The 14,109-nt window shown below is 36.8% G+C and overlaps 1 long non-coding RNA gene across 1 annotated transcript; it reads right to left on the bottom strand.

Moving 5' to 3' along the window:
• Positions 1 to 4,665: 4,665 nt before the first annotated feature.
• Positions 4,666 to 5,087, bottom strand: LOC127987168 (uncharacterized). Its single transcript, XR_008161080.1, has 3 exons — positions 5,032 to 5,087; positions 4,892 to 4,919; positions 4,666 to 4,751 (listed from the first exon to the last, which is right to left on the bottom strand). It is a non-coding gene; the product is annotated as an uncharacterized LOC127987168 (long non-coding RNA).
• Positions 5,088 to 14,109: the final 9,022 nt, after the last annotated feature.

The raw sequence follows: 14,109 nt of genomic DNA, 5'->3' as shown, positions 1-14,109 counted from the left end.
ACCCGGCTACAGGATAGACGTCCCACTGCCACATCTGCATGATTATCACTGTTTGCTTTTTAAAGACTTTATTAAAAGTCTAAATTGTTATGTATTTCTAAATGCATGGTTCCAGGGGGTTAATGTTAAAGCTCTTGTATGTTCAATTATTCTGGGAGCAAGAACCCCCATAAGGAACCATACCGCCAAAGATACATTCAATGTTCAATAAACTCAAGTAAACTTGCCAGAGTGGTTCCTGTCTGAAATACATGTTACCTGCAGGCAGAGAGAAAGAAGACATACATAAATGTCAGCGCAGAAATGACATACAGTAAGGGCCTTAAGCAAAATAAATAAATACATAAATAAATAAAAACAACAACAGCAAAAACCTCCAACAATATTGAGTTTACATATGAGTAAATATATTAACACTGTGTGTTTTAGCAGTTTTGTCAGGTTTTTTTTCCTATTGACTATTTTCACAAGCAAATGGCCACAATGTAAGGTGCTGAAAATCAAGCTGAATAGTTTTAACATTGAAAGTGACGTGACATTCAGCCAAGTATGGTGACCCATACTAGGAATTTGTGCTCTGCATTTAACCCATCCAAAGTGCACACACACACAGAGCAGTGTTCATCATTTATGCTGCGGCGCCCGGGGAGCAGTTGGGGGTTCAGTGCCTTTCTCAAGGGCACCTAAGTCGTGGTATTGAGGGTACTTACAATTCCTGCCAGCCCGAGACTCGAACTCACAACCCATAGATTGTGAGTCCGACTCTCTAACCATTAGAGAATGAACCCATTTACAATACAGCTGAGAGGATTAACATAGTAACATATCATTTTTCCACAGATTGTGTAAAGTCTAAAGTTAAAACTGTAATGTATAAAGTTTATAAAGAATAAACTTTTAATGCCATCTCTCACCGGTAAAAGTTAAGTTGTAACAAAGTAAAAAATATATACTGACCTACATTTAAGTAAAGTTTTATCTTGTGACTAAATAAAATAAATTGATTTAGGCAGGGCCAGCCCTAGTGTTTTGGGGGCCCTAAGCAGATTTTCAAAAGGGGCCCCCATACCTTCAGTTTCACCTTACCACCCGCATCCCATCCCAGTGTACACCTCGTTTTTTTGTTTTTGTTTTTTTTTTGTAAAACTATTCCTTCAGCTAGCTAATTAAAGTTGTCCTTAAAGGTTTAAAACAGTACATAGTTTTCAGTGATATAATGTATCAAATCCATATATGCTTTTAGAAATATATGGATGAAAAAATGATTACCAATAACTAAAAATTTTTTTTTTTAATTAAGCCCAAGGTTTATCTTGTTTCCTTCTGGAGCATCAGTGAATGTTTGAATCTTTTTAAATAGTTGTGTTTGAGTCCCTCAAATGTCCTCAGTGTGATAAGATGTATCTCAAAATCATAAAGTCACTGCTGGAAAGGGTTCAAATATGCAAAGATGCTGGAAAACTGAAGAATCTGGAGGACTTTAAAGATTTTTCTGAAGAACGCTGCTCAGTTTAACTGTTCAGAACAAACAAGGGACTCATGCACAACCATCACAAAACAGAAAGACAGTCGTGGATCATCAGGTAACAGAACACAGTACTAAGAACCAAGGGTTCCCAAACTTCTGAATGGGGTTATTTTAAAATTGCAGCAATTTTTTGCCTTGTGGACTAAATGTTAATATCTTTTATGTACAATATCTTACTCAGGAAAGTACTAAATAAAAAATAACGTGCATTTAGTATGACCTCTCTTATTTTTTTAAAATTAATCATATTTTCACAGATTCTGCAAGGGGTGCCCAAATTTTCTAGCCCCACTGTATATGAACTTTTTCCCACAACATAGAAATAAATAAATAAATAATAATAATAATAATGATGATGATAATAATAAAAACAACAGTTATTTCTTAGCAGGGACGGACTGGGACTAAAAAATGGCCCTGGACTTTGACTAGGCCCGGCCCATAGCAATCGGCGCGCGTAAACTCGACAACAACAACAATAATGCCTGGCATGAGTGTCACAAGACTTTAATTGTGGCTCATGATACCATACCATCCAAATTATAGCAATGGCACTGATGTTGACTAGATGTTGAGCTGGAGTGGGTGTCTTTCTCTGCTCTTGGTCTAGGCTCAACCTGAATAAACAACGATGGAATGGATTTTTTATTTATTTTTTAACAGGTTTTATTCCAAGATGGCAAGGAATAGTTTATATAATATGCTGTTATAACATTATATTTTACAATATATTCCATGCTGTCTTAAAATGAATTTGTTACTTAATAATCTTAATTTATGCATTTATTAATTAATTAATCTTACTGCACAGATAATAATACCACATCTAAATGAAAATACACCATTGCACTCTGACTTATCTCGGATTTGGTCATTGGACTCACCAAATGTTCTCATTGGTCTCGACCGAGTCCAGAAAAAAATAAAAAAATAAAACTCCTTTAAACCAAAACCACATTTGCATGATGTCGCAACTGAAAACGTGTGGAAAACGCTAGGCAGGCTGCTTTCTCCTTTTTTCCAAAAGCACTCCTGAGCTCTATGTTCATGCTCCAGTGGTGTCTGCTGTTGCTAGGCAACCATGACCTGCTGTCCATGAAGACGCAGAAGTTTCAGCAAAGAATAAATAGATTTCCAGCACTAAAAATACCTTGCAGTAGCTCTGCTGATAAATTCTTTTAAAAAATGGCTATCCTTGTACTTGTAGCTGTTTCTCCATCTTGGCTTAGCTTTCAGTTTTGTTACGGGAAAGGATGTGCATGACCAGTGGTGCACTTGCTGGATTCTAAAAGTTTAGATGTTTCTAATTAAATTTTCTTCCTGTTAGATTGTGTTTAATTTACGTCTACACCTAGATAGCCTTAAACTTGCCCTTTACAATAATGAAATACTAATTAACGCTGTACAGTGCAGGGGTTGCAAGACTACGGACTTATAGTCAATTGTTTATAAAAAAAAAAATAAAAAAGCTTGAATTACTCAAACACTAAAAAGTATTCCTGTAGCTCAAGTGGTAAAGCATTGCCTTTAGCAAACCGGCAGATGGAAGGTTGGGGTCTCCATTCCCCGGGAACACAGGATAGGTAAAAATTGTTAGCCTGTATGCACTGTAAGTCACTTTGGATTAAAGTGTCTGCTAAATGCATACATTTATTTACTTAAAAAAAAATAATAATAATAAGTTACTCAAACACTAAAACAGTGTTTCACAAACACACAGTTATAGCTGCAAGAGACAAGCTAATACATGAAGTTCCTGTACCAAGATCCCAACTAAACCAAACACTGATCACCACAATGGTGACTTCAAATGAATCAAGTATCAACATTTAAACCTCTGTTAATTCTCAAAAAGAGCTTCTCTAGATGTCTGACAGAAATAAAGTCAATCTAATGATTCCATGTCTGTGGAGATGTTTGATCCTTCTCTGCTGAGTTCTTCAGAGATTTAATGTCTTTGATTTGCAGTTGATTTTACCACATGCTCAGTCGTCAGTTATTTCATTATTTCTTAAAGATTCTTTTATTTTTCTTGATTTTAGGACAAACACAGTGTCTGGAAAATACTTTGAAATAACACGAGTCTAAATCCTGAGAGTGTTGATTTGGTCCGGAAACAGTATAAGTTATGCCTAAATGAATCTTAAATTATGTTGAAAATATTTCCACTGACCACTTTTGAACTAGTTTTTTACCTTGTAAGGTGGTTCTGTGAACGTCTAAATCAGACGTACAGAAGACGCCAAAAAAAAAGTATCCTAAAAATTTTCATTCTGTCTCCTGAGTGGACGTCTTTTCAACGTCAGAAAAGACATAAAAAAGACGTCCACTGGATGTCATTTGCCCAGTGGGAAGGTTAAAAACATGGAAAATCTAAATGCAGCAAGCTTAAAAGATTGTATAAAGTGTAAAGAGAAAACACACTTAAGGGATTACACCATTCTATCAATTAATTAACTATTTACTTCCATTTTCACTCAATTATCTAATACAATGATCAGTCAAACACACTTGTCAATCATTTAGGTCTCCACCCACAAATCGAAATCTAAAATGTTCGCTGTGTGTCCAAAACACTACATCCTCTTCTTTGTTATCCCGAGTTTGAAAAAGGAAAGAGAAAGAAAGAAAAAGAGAAAACATTAATGATGATATATTTCGTCAAGAACATTAGTAATGAAGAAATGCTAATAGGTGGTGTATTTTTCATTATCTAGTGCAGGGGTTCTCTAATTGAGTTCAGCTCCAACCCAATCTTGACCAAACCTACTGCCAGTAACTTTCTAGTGATCGTGAAGAGCTGGATGAACTTGTTCAGGTGTGTGTGATTTGGATTGGAGCTAAACCTCTGCAGGAAAGGGGACCTCGAGGGTCAGAGCCCTGAGCCCTGTGTTCTTACTTACTGGAATATTTTCATACACTGGAGAGTTCAGTTCAGGTTTACAAACATCAGAGCCATGTTCAACAGCCTTTATGAATGAAGAGACAACATAAAATCAGAATTGTGTTATATACATTTCTGTACAATAAGTTATAAGACATTTGGTATTTTCATAATGACATAGAAGAGTGTTTTATTTCCTTTGGCTACAGATGAAGAGAATGTAGTCTTTTGTAGGAAAACCTCAGCGAAAACACCTACCATTTCATTTGCATATACAGGTTCATTCAATTCATCATTGCAAGAGTTGTGCCGGTCATGATGAGGTCCGGAATGATTCACCTTTGACATAAAAAAAAAAAAAGACAGAGAGTAAATAATGCATGTAATCATCTCAATAGAAAAAGCCACAAATTCAGAATTTCAGCCTGAGTAAAATTACCTGATCAGTAAATTACTAATAATTAAATTAATATCCATACCTGAGTTTTATTTCTCTTTTTCATCCACCTTTAAAGACAATGATTTGACACAATTACAGCAAATCACAACTTATTTGATGTTAGTTTAGACGTGCGATCAGTATCTCTCTCTCTCTCTCACACACACACACGCATCTTACCAAATCAGCAATATTGTTATGATAACTGCAGCTCCACAAACCACTCCAGCAGATATGTACAAAATCACCGGACGTCCTACAACAGAGACAACAGAGCAAACCATCTGAACAGATTCACTTCAGGAGGAGTAATATAAAAATATGAGCTTTTCTACCTTCAACAGTGACAGTAACGGCGTCTGATCTCTGAGATCCATGTTGATTGTGAGCCTCACAGTAGAAGCGTCCAGTCTGTAGTGCACTGAAACTCTGTCCAGATCCAACCGCTGAGCTTTGATTCTCTTTAAACCAGCTGATTTCTGCAGGAGGATTTGAATCACTGCTGCAGTTCAGAGTCACTGAATCTCCCTCCACTATTAGACCAGATCCAGTCATAGACACTGAGACATTCCTGGGAGAGTCTAAAAATGACAAATATGAAAATTCACAATAAATATTATAAGTCTAAGATTGACAAGTTCAGATGATCATTTACTCACACATGACGTTTAAAGTCACAGCAGCAGAGTCTTTCTCTCCATGTTCATTGATGGATTTGCACTTGTATTCTTCACTGTGATCAGAGCTGATATTTGAGATGTTGTAGATTATTCCAGATCCTTCAAACGTTCCTCCTTTAAACCAGCTGATTCCTGCAGGAGGGTTTGAATCACTGCTGCAGCTCAGATTCACTGAATCTCCCTCCACTATTACAGATGGGCTGATGAAGATCATAGGATTCTCTGGAGGATCTGCAGGTGTCAGTATTTACAGTTCAGTGAGTATTTATATGTGACTGGTTTTACGGTTTTCATTATAAAAATGGGCATCAGTGCCAGGCACAGAAGGACACATACAGCTTTTGTAAATATATTTCAGTTTAATAGCATTTATAGTTCAAATCATTTTATATATTTCTAAAATACTGCAATTGTAAAGGTGAATTACATTCATTTATGTCACAGTGTTTACATTCAGACTGCAGGTGAAAGTGGCCCAAATGTATTTATTTATTTACTCATTGCGACTCAGTGACAGCTCTATAACATCAAAACTTGCACTCTTTCTTCTTGTCCATGTCCATTTATCTTTTCTGCATGATCTCACTGGATCCAGTGGCATGTTATCTTAAAAAATGAACACGTAAATGCTGACATGAGTGGCCTCCATGTTTACTTGTGAATGACAACGTGCTGCGTGCTATCTTTGTTATTGTTTTTTTGTGGGTCAGTGCAGTACTATGACCACACAGCAATTAAACAGGAGTTCAACATTATTGTCAGGTTCACCAGCTGGAGTGTCATTGATAGCCACCAGAGGGCACTGCATCCCAGACTACTTCCACTCTATCGAGGACTACATTTCCCATGTGACGTGATGTTACGTGTAGCCAAATATGGTGTCTCATACTCTGAATTTGTGCTCTGCATTTAACCCATTCAAATGCTCATATGCAGCAATAAAGTAGTGAAAGTAAACACGACACACCTGCACCACTTGTCTAATTTAGCTGCGGTGCCCGGGGAGCATAAGTCTGGTTATCTCTTCTCACTCATTAAGTGACCACAAGTCACCTGTGACATTAAGAGTCACTCCTGGATAACCAGTCCATTTTCCATTAGATTTATTTGAGATGAACAGCCATGTGACACAGAAGGACCAAAACATGTACTATTTCAGGTTCATCTCAAATAAATCTAATGGAAAATGGACTGGTTATCCAGGAGTGACTCTTAATGTCACAGGTGACTTTCATGAGGCTGAGCTCTTCTTATGTGCATTATGTTGAATAATAATCAGTGTATGACAGCAGCACTAGATGTAATGTATGTTGTGTTCAGATCTTCAGGTGGAGGCTCCCGAGAGAGTGACAGAGGGCCATAATGTCAGTATGACATGTAAAAGCAGCTGCACTCTGACTGACAGAGCAACATTCATCTGGTACAGAAACTCCCAGTCATTAACTGAGAGAAGAGACAGAAACAATCAACTCCTGCTGCAGTCAGTCAGAAGAGAGGATGCAGGCAGATACAGCTGTGCTCTACATGGACACACTTACATCTCTCCTGCTGCTCAGCTCAGTGTCACCTGTGAGTAGGAATTTAAGATTTTATTTTTGAAAAGCATCAGTTCAAAACTTCATATCCCTGATAAATGGCCAGTGTGTTTTGTGGGAGCTCTTGTTATAACTTTTGTAAAATACCAGACAAAAAAAAAAAAAAAAAAAACACCAGGAAAGAGACTCGGACAAACAGGGCAAATCCAGAAAACAAGAAACAGACAAACAGAAGTGCTCAGAAGTACAGCTATGACACATACAAAATGTTGTAATGAGTGAGAAGAGATAACCAGACTTATGCTCCCCGGGCACCGCAGCTAAAATAGACAAGTGGTGCAGGTGTGTCGTGTTTACTTTCACTACTTTATTGCTGCATATGAGCATTTGAATGGGTTAAATGCAGAGCACAAATTCAGAGTATGAGACACCATATTTGGCTACACGTAACATCACGTCACATGGGAAATGTAGTCCTCGATAGAGTGGAAGTAGTCTGGGATGCAGTGCCCTCTGGTGGCTATCAATGACACTCCAGCTGGTGAACCTGACAATAATGTTGAACTCCTGTTTAATTGCTGTGTGGTCATAGTACTGCACTGACCCACAAAAAAACAATAACAAAGATAGCACACAGCACGTTGTCATTCACAAGTAAACATGGAGGCCACTCATGTCAGCATTTACGTGTTCATTTTTTAAGATAACATGCCACTGGATCCAGTGAGATCATGCAGAAAAGATAAATGGACATGGACAAGAAGAAAGAGTGCAAGTTTTGATGTTATAGAGCTGTCACTGAGTCGCAATGAGTAAATAAATAAATACATTTGGGCCACTTTCACCTGCAGTCTGAATGTAAACACTGTGACATAAATGAATGTAATTCACCTTTACAATTGCAGTATTTTAGAAATATATAAAATGATTTGAACTATAAATGCTATTAAACTGAAATATATTTACAAAAGCTGTATGTGTCCTTCTGTGCCTGGCACTGATGCCCATTTTTATAATGAAAACCGTAAAACCAGTCACATATAAATACTCACTGAACTGTAAATACTGACACCTGCAGATCCTCCAGAGAATCCTATGATCTTCATCAGCCCATCTGTAATAGTGGAGGGAGATTCAGTGAATCTGAGCTGCAGCAGTGATTCAAACCCTCCTGCAGGAATCAGCTGGTTTAAAGGAGGAACGTTTGAAGGATCTGGAATAATCTACAACATCTCAAACATCAGCTCTGATCACAGTGAAGAATACAAGTGCAAATCCATCAATGAACATGGAGAGAAAGACTCTGCTGCTGTGACTTTAAACGTCATGTGTGAGTAAATGAACATCTGAACTTGTCAATCTTAGACTTATAATATTTATTGTGAATTTTCATATTTGTCATTTTTAGACTCTCCCAGGAACGTCTCAGTGTCTATGACTGGATCTGGTCTAATAGTGGAGGGAGATTCAGTGACTCTGAACTGCAGCAGTGATTCAAATCCTCCTGCAGAAATCAGCTGGTTTAAAGAGAATCAAAGCTCAGCGGTTGGATCTGGACAGAGTTTCAGTGCACTACAGACTGGACGCTTCTACTGTGAGGCTCACAATCAACATGGATCTCACAGATCAGACGCCGTTACTGTCACTGTTGAAGGTAGAAAAGCTCATATTTTTATATTACTCCTCCTGAAGTGAATCTGTTCAGATGGTTTGCTCTGTTGTCTCTGTTGTAGGACGTCCGGTGATTTTGTACATATGTGCTGGAGTGGTTTGTGGAGCTGCAGTTATCATAACAATATTGCTGATTTGGTAAGATGCGTGTGTGTGTGTGTGTGATACTGATCGCACGTCTAAACTAACATCAAATAAGTTGTGATTGGCTGTAATTGTGTCAAATCATTGTCTTTAAAGTTGGATGAAAAAGAGAAATAAAACTCAGGTATGGATATTAATTTAATTATTAGTAATTTACTGATCAGGTAATTTTACTCAGACTGAAATTCTGAATTCGTGGCTTTTTCTATTGAGATGATTACATGCATTATTTACTCTCTGTCTTTTTTCTTTATGTCAAAGGTGAATCATTCCGGACCTCATCATGACCGTCATAACTCTTGCACTGATGAATTGAATGAACCTGTATATGCAAATGAAATGGTAGGTGTTTTAGCTGAGGTTTTCCTACAAAAGACTAAATTCTCTTCACCTGTAGCCAAAGGAAATAAAACACTCTTCTATGTCATTATGAAAATACCAAATGTCTTATAACTTATTGTACAGAAATTTCTATAACACAATTCTGATTTTATGTTGTCTCTTCATTCATAAAGGCTGTTGAACATGGCTCTGATTTTTGTAAACCTGAACTGAACTCTCCAGTGTATGAAAATATTCCAGTAAGTAAGAACACAGGGCTCAGGGCTCTGACCCTCGAGGTCCCCTTTCCTGCAGAGGTTTAGCTCCAATCCAAATCACACACACCTGAACAAGTTCATCCAACTCTTCACGATCACTAGAAAGTTACTGGCAGTAGGTTTGGTCAAGATTGGGTTGGAGCTGAACTCAAGTAGAGAACCCCTGCACTAGATAATGAAAAATACACCACCTATTAGCATTTCTTCATTACTAATGTTCTTGATGAAATATATCATCATTAATGTTTTTCTCTTTTTCTTTCTTTCTCTTTCTTTTTTCAAACTCGGCATCAAAAGAAGAGGATGTAGTGTTTTGGACACACAGCAAACATTTTAGATTTCGATTTGTGGGTGGAGACCTAAATGATTGACAAGTGAGTTTGACTGATCATTGTATTAGATAATTGAGTGAAAATGGAAGTAAATAGTTAATTAATTGATAGAATGGTGTAATCCCTTAAGTGTGTTTTCTCTTTACACTTTATACAATCTTTTAAGCTTGCTGCATTTAGATTTTCCATGTTTTTAACCTTCACACTGGGTAAATGACATCCAGTGGACGTCTTTTTTTTTGTCTTTGCTGACGTTGAAAAGACGTCCACTCAGGAGACAGAATGAAAATTTTTAGGATACTTTTTTTTTTTACGTCTGATTTAGACTTTCACAGAACCACCTTTCAAGGTTAAAAACTAGTTCAAAAGTGGTCAGTGGAAATATTTTCAACATAATTTAGGCATAACTTATACTGTTTCCGGACCAAATCAACACTCTCAGGATTTAGACTTGTGTTATTTCAAATTATTTTCCAGACACTGTGTTTGTCCTAAAATCAAGAAAAATAAAATAATCTTTAAGAAATAATGAAATAACTGATGACTGACCATATGGTAAAATCAACTGCAAATCAAAGACATTAAATCTCTGAAGATCTCAGCAGAGGCGGATCAAACATCTCCACAAACATGGAATCATTAGATTGACTTTATTTCAGACAACTAGAGAAGCTCTTTTTGAGAATTAACAGAGGTTTAAATGTTGATATTTGATTCATTTGAAGTCACCATTGTGGTGATCAGTGTTTGGTTTAGTTGGGATCTTGGTCCAGGAACTTCATGTATTAGCTTGTCTCTTGCAGCTATAACTGTGTGTTTGTGAAACACTGTTTTAGTGTTTGAGTAACTTATTATTATTATTTTTTTTTAAGTAAATAAATGTATGCATTTAGCAGACACTTTAATCCAAAGCGACTTACAGTGCATACAGGCTAACAATTTTTACCTATCCTGTGTTCCCAGGGAATGGAACCCCCAACCTTCCGTCTGCCGGTTTGCTAAAGGCAATGCTTTACCACTTGAGCTACAGGAATACTTTTTAGTGTTTGAGTAACTCAAGCTTTTTTATTTTTTTATAAACAATTGACTAGAAGTCCGTAGTCTTGCAACCCCTGCACTGTACAGCGTTAATTAGTATTTCATTATTGTAAAGGGCAAGTTTAAGGCTATATAGGTGTAGACATAAATTAAACACAATCTAACAGGAAGAAAATTTAATTAGAAACATCTAAACTTTTAGAATCCAGCAAGTGCACCAATGGTCATGCACATCCTTTCCCGTAACAAAACTGAAAGCTAAGCCAAGATGGAGAAACAGCTACAAGTACAAGGATAGCCATTTTTTAAAAGAATTTATCAGCAGAGCTACTGCAAGGTATTTTTAGTGCTGGAAATCTATTTATTCTTTGCTGAAACTTCTGCGTCTTCATGGACAGCAGGTCATGGTTGCCTAGCAACAGCAGACACCACTGGAGCATGAACATAGAGCTCAGGAGTGCTTTTGGAAAAAAGGAGAAAGCAGCCTGCCTAGCGTTTTCCACACGTTTTCAGTTGCGACATCATGCAGATGTGGTTTTGGTTTAAAGGAGTTTTTTTTTATTTTATTTTTCTGGACTCGGTCGAGACCAATGAGAACATTTGGCGAGTCCAATGACCAAATCCGAGATAAGTCAGAGTGCAATGGTGTATTTTCATTTAGATGTGGTATTATTATCTGTGCAGTAAGATTAATTAATTAATAACTGCATAAATTAAGATTATTAAGTAACAAATTCATTTTAAGACAGCATGGAATATATTGTAAAATATAATGTTATAACAGCATATTATATAAACTATTCCTTGCCATCTTGGAATAAAACCTGTTAAAAAAAAAAAAAAAAAAAATCCATTCCATCGTTGTTTATTCAGGTTGAGCCTAGACCAAGAGCAGAGAAAGACACCCACTCCAGCTCAACATCTAGTCAACATCAGTGCCATTGCTATAATTTGGATGGTATGTTATCATGAGCCACAATTAAAGTCTTGTGACAATCATGCCAGGCGTTATTGTTGTTGTTGTCGAGTTTATGCGCGCCGATTGCTTTGGGCGGGGCCTAGTCAAAGTCCAGGGCCATTTTTTTAGTCCCAGACCAGCCCCGCTAAGAAATAACTGTTGTTTTTATTATTATCATCATTATTATTATTATTATTATTATTTATTTATTTATTTCTATGTAGTGGGAAAAAGTTCATATACAGTGGGGCTCGAAAATTTGGGCACCCCTTGCAGAATCTGTGAAAATATGAGTAATTTTCAAAAAATAAGAGAGGTCATACTAAATGCACGTTATATTTTATTTAGTACTGTCCTGAGTAAGATATTGTACATAAAAGATATTAACATTTAGTCCACAAGGCAATAAATTGCTGAATTTTTAAAATAACCCCATTCAGAAGTTTGGGAACCCTTGGTTCTTAGTACTGTGTTCTGTTACCTGATGATCCTCGACTGTCTTTCTGTTTTGTGATGGTTGTGCATGAGTCCCTTGTTTGTTCTGAACAGTTAAACTGAGCAGCGTTCTTCAGAAAAAATCTTTAAGGTCCTGCAGATTCTTCAGTTTTCCAGCATCTTTGCATATTTGAATCCTTTCCAGCAGTGACTTTATGATTTTGAGATACATCTTATCACACTGAGGAGATTTGAGGGACTCAAACACAACTATTTAAAAAGATTCAAACATTCACTGATGCTCCAGAAGGAAACAAGATAAACATTGGGCTTAATTTAAAAAAAAAAAAAATTAGTTATTGGTAATCATTTTTTCATCCATATATTTCTAAAAGCATATATGGATTTGATACATTATATCACTGAAAACTATGTACTGTTTTAAACCTTTAAGGACAACTTTAATTAGCTAGCTCAAGGAATAGTTTTACAAAAAAAAAAAAAAAAAAACCGAGGTGTACACTGGGATGTAAGGTGAAGGTGAAACTGAAGGTATGGGGGCCCCTTTTGAAAATCTGCTTAGGGCCCCCAAAACACTAGGGCTGGCCCTGCTTAAATCAATTTATTTTATTTAGTCACAAGATAAAACTTTACTTAAATGTAGGTCAGTATATATTTTTTGCTTTGTTACAACTTAACTTTTACCGGTGAGAGATGGCATTAAAAGTTTATTCTTTATAAACTTTATACATTACAGTTTTAACTATAGACTTTACACAATCTGTGGAAAAATGATATATTACTATGTTAATCCTCTCAGCTGTATTGTAAATGGGTTCATTCTCTAATGGTTAGAGAGTCGGACTCACAATCTATGGGTTGTGAGTTCGAGTCTCGGGCTGGCAGGAATTGTAGGTACCCTCAATACCACGACTTAGGTGCCCTTGAGCAAGGCACTGAACCCCCAACTGCTCCCCGGGCGCCGCAGCATAAATGATGAACACTGCTCTGTGTGTGTGTGCACTTTGGATGGGTTAAATGCAGAGCACAAATTCCTAGTATGGGTCACCATACTTGGCTGAATGTCACGTCACTTTCAATGTTAAAACTATTCAGCTTGATTTTCAGCACCTTACATTGTGGCCATTTGCTTGTGAAAATAGTCAACAGGAAAAAAAAAAAGCCTGACAAAACTGCTAAAACACACAGTGTTAATATATTTACTCGTATGTAAACTCAATATTGTTGGAGGTTTTTGCTGTTGTTGTTGTTGTTGTTTTTATTTATTTATGTATTTATTTATTTTGCTTAAGGCCCTTACTGTATGTCATTTCTGCGCTGACATTTATGTATGTCTTCTGTCTCTCTGCCTGCAGGTAACAGGTATTTCAGACAGGAACCACTTTGGCAAGTTTACTTGAGTTTATTGAACATTGAATGTATCTTTGGCGGTATGGTTCCTTATGGGGGTTCTTGCTCCCAAAATAATTGAACATACAAGAGCTTTAACATTAACCCCCTGGAACTATGCATTTAGAAATACATAACAATTTAGACTTTTAATAAAGTCTTTAAAGCAAACAGTGATAATCATGCAGATGTGGCAGTGGGACGTCTATCCTGTAGCTGGGTTATGAAGATGAGTGTCTCTCTGCAGTGAGGTCCATGCCAGCTAAGATTTTGGAAGCCTTAGTGATCTGAGATCTGAAACAAAAAATATGACAACCAGAAGGTGCCCAGTAATGTGCTCATGCTTATAATGGGGAGGGAGGGAGGGTTGCGAGCCGTTGAGCATACCAACAGTAGTGCCACATATATATAAATATATATATATATATATATATATGTTTTTCCCCGTGTCTAATA

Source organism: Carassius gibelio, chromosome B22 (genome assembly GCF_023724105.1).
Source record: "Carassius gibelio isolate Cgi1373 ecotype wild population from Czech Republic chromosome B22, carGib1.2-hapl.c, whole genome shotgun sequence".
Lineage (NCBI taxonomy): Eukaryota > Metazoa > Chordata > Actinopteri > Cypriniformes > Cyprinidae > Carassius > Carassius gibelio.
The sequence above is the reverse complement of the archived record's forward strand: the minus strand, read 5'-3'. Positions and strand labels throughout refer to the sequence as shown.